This window comes from Erinaceus europaeus, chromosome 13 (genome assembly GCF_950295315.1).
Source record: "Erinaceus europaeus chromosome 13, mEriEur2.1, whole genome shotgun sequence".
Lineage (NCBI taxonomy): Eukaryota > Metazoa > Chordata > Mammalia > Eulipotyphla > Erinaceidae > Erinaceus > Erinaceus europaeus.
Genome location: NC_080174.1, coordinates 98788122 through 98794079, shown reverse-complemented (window position 1 = coordinate 98794079; position 5958 = coordinate 98788122). Strand labels below are relative to the sequence as shown.

General features: G+C 57.5%; 1 long non-coding RNA gene across 1 annotated transcript; it reads left to right on the top strand.

Annotated features, from left to right (window-relative positions):
* The first annotated feature begins 3335 nt into the window (after nucleotides 1-3335).
* Nucleotides 3336-4434, top strand: LOC132542570 (uncharacterized). Its single transcript, XR_009553567.1, has 2 exons — nucleotides 3336-3598; nucleotides 3806-4434. It is a non-coding gene; the product is annotated as an uncharacterized LOC132542570 (long non-coding RNA).
* The last annotated feature ends 1524 nt before the right edge of the window (nucleotides 4435-5958 follow it).

Here is a 5958-nt window from a genome sequence, read left to right as displayed (position 1 = left end):
TCTGTCTGCTCTGGGAGCCGCTCCCCTCCCCCCTCTCCCCTCCCCTCAGCTGCCTGAGCAGAGAAGGTGCAGCCAGGTGAGGGCAGGGCTGGCGGTGACGTCACCGCTTACCCACAGATCCCTGGGCCGCACCTTTGCCTGGCTCCAGGCCCTGCTGGGCAAGACTCACGGGTGTGGAGAGGTCGGGGACCCGCCCTGGGGGCCGAGGGGCAGTCCTGCTGTCCCCACACAGGCCCTGGCCCACCCCCTTCTTCCTGCCTGCCTGCCCTCTCCTCTTCCCAAGGCTGAGACCATCAAAGCCCCCCACACGCTCTCCAGGACCAAGGCCGGATGGCGGGCCTCCCCCGTGCCACCGTGTCCCAGGATGCCCGGCACCCTCGGGGGCTGCTGGGAAACTCCGGAAGTGGCCCTTTCCTCCCACCTGGCACCTGTGCGGGTGGCAGTGGCCCTGGGCACCGTGCTGGCGGAGGGCGGAGGGCGGAGGAGGGCGGAGGGCGGGGCTGGCCGGGCGGCAGGAAAAAGCTGTTTTGCCGTTGAGGTGTTGAAGTGTGGGCTGTCATGCGGCCAGGAGTGCCAGGCAGCCGGCGTTGGGGGCGGGCTGCCCTGCTGTGCCACGCTGACCCAGATGTTCACGAGGCCCTGCCCGCCCTGCCACCTCCCCTCTCGGTGCTCCCTGTCAGGCCTTCAGCACAACCTCTGGAAGCTTCACACACACCCTGCAAGGCCTAGCTTCTGAGTCTCCCTCCCGGGCTACTTCTCCCACCCTCAAGGCCTCGCCTCTTCTTGTCTTCTTCCCACATCTCCATGAAGGTCTAAGCCGATATCACCTCCTCCAGGAAGCCTTCCCTGATCTCCTCTCGTCCCAAACTGGCTGGGCTAGAAACCTCCATCTTGGGCTTCGGCAGTGGTCTGGTGCTGAGTCACAGCCCGCACCTCCAGTAGACCACATGTGCGATTTTGACATGATCGGTGGACCAGGTTGTGGATAGCTGGCGTGGGCGAGCTCCATCCCAGTCCCAGCCCCAAAAGAGGACGCGTCAGAGCAGCCCCTCAGCACTGTGGGGAGGACTCTGGGATAGAGAGGCCGGGCGGCACTCAGCCAGTCGCACACCTGCCGCCAGTTCCCGGGGCCTAGCAGGGAGCCAGAGGACAGAGAATGCTCTGGGCTTCACGCCCCCCAAGCACGCCCGGGAGGGCCACTCAGAGGCAAGGCTTCCACACTGTGGAGAGGCGCTGTGCTCTCGCTCCCTCTCTCCTCTCTCTCTGCATCTCCGTCTACCTGGAAAATCAAGTGTCTGCCGGACAGAAGTTCAGGGAAACTCTGGTGACCAGAGAAGAGGAGGGGAGGGAGACAGAGAGAGAGGGAAGGAGGGAGGGAGGAAGGGAGAAAGGGAAAGAAAGGACAGGAGAAAGAAAGGTAGTGAAGTAGAATGGAAGGATTTGCTTGTGTGCTTGTGTGTCGGGGACCAGGGTGTGGTGGTGCGGCAGGCAGAGAAGTAGCCTGTCCAGCTCCATGTCCTCTCCAAGGGGTAATGGGCTGGTTATTTATGATCAGGATTAAAAAAAAGAAGACAAGAAGAGCCAAGCCAGTGTTCAGTAATGACAAAGTAATTACCCTTTTATTATTTTTTCAATAGGATTCAGAGGGGGTGTGGCTGCGTCCGAAAGAAGGCCCAGTCTGCTCTGACAACAGCCTGACGCTCCGGTCCCCCTTTCCACCACCCGGACCAGAGCCGGAGAAGGAGGGGATGCTCTGAACACGGACGGGAGAGGGCACGGGGGGCGGGGCTGGACCACAGGAGAGGGGTGCCACAGGGCTCCTCCCGGTGACCTCTCAGCTGCCCAGCTAGTGGGCACCGCGGCCCAGAGCCTGTGACATCTGGCAGAGAACCCATCAGTGTGGAGCAGAGGGGGGCTGTGTCCAGGTCCCTGACCCGGGGCAGCCTCTCCCACCATGGGACTCGCTTGCAAATGACATTGTTTTTGCCTCCAGGGTTATCTCTGGGGCTTGGTGCCTGAACTACGAATCCACTGCTCCTGGAGGCTATTTTTTCCATGTTACTGGACAAGACAGAGGGAAATTGAGAGGGGAGAGGGAAATAGAGAGGGAGAGGGACAGACCTGCTTCACCACTTCTGAAGAGACCCCCCTGCAGGTGGGGAGCCGGGCTCGAACCCAGATCCTTGCACTTAGTACTGTGTGCGATTGACTGGTGTGCCAATGCCTGTCCTCACCTTTTTTCTTTCATTCATGAGCTTCTGACCAGTCAAACAAAATAAGAAGATCTTGAAATCTTTATCACACTAGATGTTTTCCTGATGCTTACTTTTGCAATGTCATTTTTTTCTCACCAAAGTAAAAGCTGAACTTTTTCTCCAGTGATGTGAGGTATATTTCTCCTAAACACTGATGGGTATATTCAAAGAGAGGATATATATATATATGAAATAGTATATATGTTATATATAATTCATTTTATTTTTTTTCTATTTAACCAGAGCTCTGCTCAGCTCTGGCTGATGGTGGAGCAGGGGATTGAGCCTGGGACCTTGGAGCCTCAGGCCTGACAGTCTCTTTGCAGAGCCATGAGGTTTTCCTGGCCCTGGCACATCACCCCCAGCTTACACAGAAGAGGTCTGGCACACTAGAAGGTGACCTTGAAGGGCAGGGAGGTCATTCAGAGAGTTACCGGAAACCTGGGCTTTAAGGCACCGGGATCCCAGATGTCGTCGCCTAGACTACTTTATAGCTCTCCTCGGTCACTCAATAGCAGCTGATGCCAATGAGGGCACTCAGTCAAGGCATCTTCTTAGTTTAGTCACACACTCACCAACCCACCCAATAATTCACCTAGCTACCCAAACTCCCTTCCTCCCATCCATCCATCCATCCATCCACCCACCCACCCAACCATTCACCTGTCTTTCTTTCCATTCCTCTATTGATTCACCCATACAAACTTTCATGCATGCATGTACCCAGCACCTGTCCGTAGGCCTGTACAGCTTCACATCTGTCTATTCATCCATTCATAAGTATAAAGACGGACCCAGTAGGTTCCCTACATGCCATGCCAGGTATCTTATTAGAACTCGAGGGTCTGCAGACAAATCTGCCGCAGACAACTGACTGAGAACAGCTGGAGGCTTCGCAAAGACACGACAGGGTCAGGGCAGGCAGACAGAGGTGACTGGATGGGTAGGCAGGGTCAGGGCAGGCAGACAGAGGTGACCGGATGGGCAGGCAGGGTCAGGGCAGGCAGACAGAGATGACCGGATAGGCAGGCAGGGTCAGGGCAGGAAGACAGAGATGACCGGATGGGTAGGCAGGGGTCAGGGCAGGCAGACAGAGGTGACCGGATGGGCAGGCAGGGTCAGGGCAGGCAGACAGAGGTGACCAGATGGGCAGGCAGGGTCAGGGCAGGCAGACAGAAGTGACCGGATGGGCAGGCAGGGTCAGGGCAGGCAGACAGAGATGACCGGATGGGTAGGCAGGGGTCAGGGCAGGCAGACAGAGATGACCGGATGGGCAGGCAGGGTCAGGGCAGGCAGACAGAGGTGACCGGATGGGCAGGCAGGGTCAGGGCAGGCAGACAGAGGTGACCGGATAGGCAGGCAGGGTCAGGGCAGGCAGACAGAGGTGACCAGATGGGCAGGCAGGGTCAGGGCAGGCAGACAGAAGTGACCGGATGGGCAGGCAGGGTCAGGGCAGGCAGACAGAGATGACCGGATGGGTAGGCAGGGGTCAGGGCAGGCAGACAGAGGTGACCGGATGGGTAGGCAGGGGTCAGGGCAGGCAGACAGAGGTGACCGGATGGGCAGGCAGGGTCAGGGCAGGCAGACAGAGGTGACCGGATGGGCAGGCAGGCCCCAGGAGTTCCAGGCACAGCTCTGTTACCGACTCTCGGAAAGGTCTAGACTGTCCCTCCCATCCCTCACGTTCTGTGCTAGCTTCTCTATCGACATGTGAGCATTAGACTAGCTGGGTAGGCTTCTGAGGCCCGAGGGGCCAGGGAGGGACACAAACGTCCTTGGCTGCGGTGATGAGGACCAGAAGGTTCTGGAAGATAGGCTCCTCTAGACTCTCAGGCTCCACTGACCATGACTCTGCTTGTCCTGGCCTGCCTCTAGGCGCCCACGTCTGGGGCCTCTGGTTCCCGGCACCTGACAAGGCCCCTGTGCCTTTGTCCTCACCTCCCACCCCCCACCCTCCCAGCTCCTGCCACCCCACAGCTGCCATAACCCACGCGTAGCACTCTGCCCTCTGGAATTTATTTTAAGGTCTTGGCTTGTTTATTTATTTTATTTAGAGATTTCTTGGTGCTTTGTGGGGAGGAAGATTCGAATGGGGTGATTATGAAATAGTATTTCACCTTGCTGTTCATTCACAACAAACAAAGAGAAATGATTGGTGATTAAAAATGCATTCTCTCTGCTTGTTTTCTTTTGTTTTACCATTATGGAAATATTATAAATACTGAATACTAATCTGGGCCTGCAGGGACCTCGCAGACCTTCCAGAAGCCAAGGCTCCTTCTCTTCCTCAGGGCGGGCCTGGGGTTGTCCTCCAGGCTCAAGCCCGTCTTGGGAGGGTCCCAGGCTGGCCAGGGAACCTCATTGCCCAGTCCTGCTCGACGGAGAGAAGACCCCACATCCGTGCACAGGTGCCTGCCTTGGCGAGACTCCTCAGGGAGAGCAGAGCAGGCTCACGGAGTTCCCAGCCATAGCCAGGCTGCCGGAACCTGCTGCCCGCTGCCCGGCTCTGTGACCTTGTGCATGGAGCTCTGCCTTTCTAAGCATCTGTTTCCGCCTGTCTACGCTGGGTGTGGACATGGTACCGTCCTCTGAGGGCAGCTCTGAAGAGTCAACAGGGTCAAGCATCTCCTCATAATACCCGACAAAGACAGGCACTAGATTCTTGGCTCCCGTAGCCATGAATACATCCACTCCGTCCCCCTCTGCACCTCAGTTTCTCCCTCTGGGAGGTGAGAGGCGCTTGGGCTGCCCTCTTGACTTTCTTCATCTCACCCCTTTGAGATGGGAGGACCATGGGCCGGGGGCCGTCACCCACCTCAGCTTTCCAGAGGACCTGGTCTCTTTCCCAGGACACCGCCAGGACGTGCTCACCCTGCTCTGGTTTTCAGCCCTGAACGTCCCCATTGACTTGGACCACAAACCAGTCGGAGTCAAAGGGCCTGAGCCAGTTCCAAAGCGTCCCACCAAGTCCAGGTGAGCGGCAGCCCCGTGGCCTCCCGGACCCTTCCATCTTTCACTTTATTTAACCAAATTAACTGCTGTGTGTCCTCTGCGTGTGAGCGTCTCTCTCTGTCATATGAAATACAATCACGCCAGCTTGCTACATGTTTCAGACACTTTATCATTAACATCAATTCGAGCCAAATTAGGAGTTTCTCCCAACATAATTGCCCTTCCCATTACCCGGCACTTTATTTTTTCAAAGCACTTCCCGACCATTAATTAGTTAACCCTTAGCACGCCCCAGAGCCTGCGTTCAATGTCACCCTCCTGTCTCCCAGCCGGAAGGGGGGTGTGCCCGGGGAGGGGTCCAGCAGTCTGTTGGAAGTCACCCTGCATGTGGGGGCTGGGGATTAGGGTAGGCCTTGGACATTTTGCCTACGGTGTCAGATGCTCTGTCTGGGCAGGGCTGGGGCCTGTGCTGCAAGGGATCAGTCCCCTCCCCTTCTCTCTGTGGCTCACCCGAGGGGAGAGAGAAGGAAGGGAACTGGTGGGTGACGGCTCAGCACCTCTGCTGCGGCAAGGGCGGAGAGAAGAGTGGGCACTTCAGGCAAAGGAACGAGCGGGTGTTCTGTCTGTCGGCGCCCCATGCCACTGGCCTCTGCCTCTGCCCCCCTGACACGCCCACTGAAGTTTTCAAGCACAGGCCAGCAGCCTCACCTCTGGAAAATCTAGTGAACAAGCCCTTGGCGTGCCGGCTATG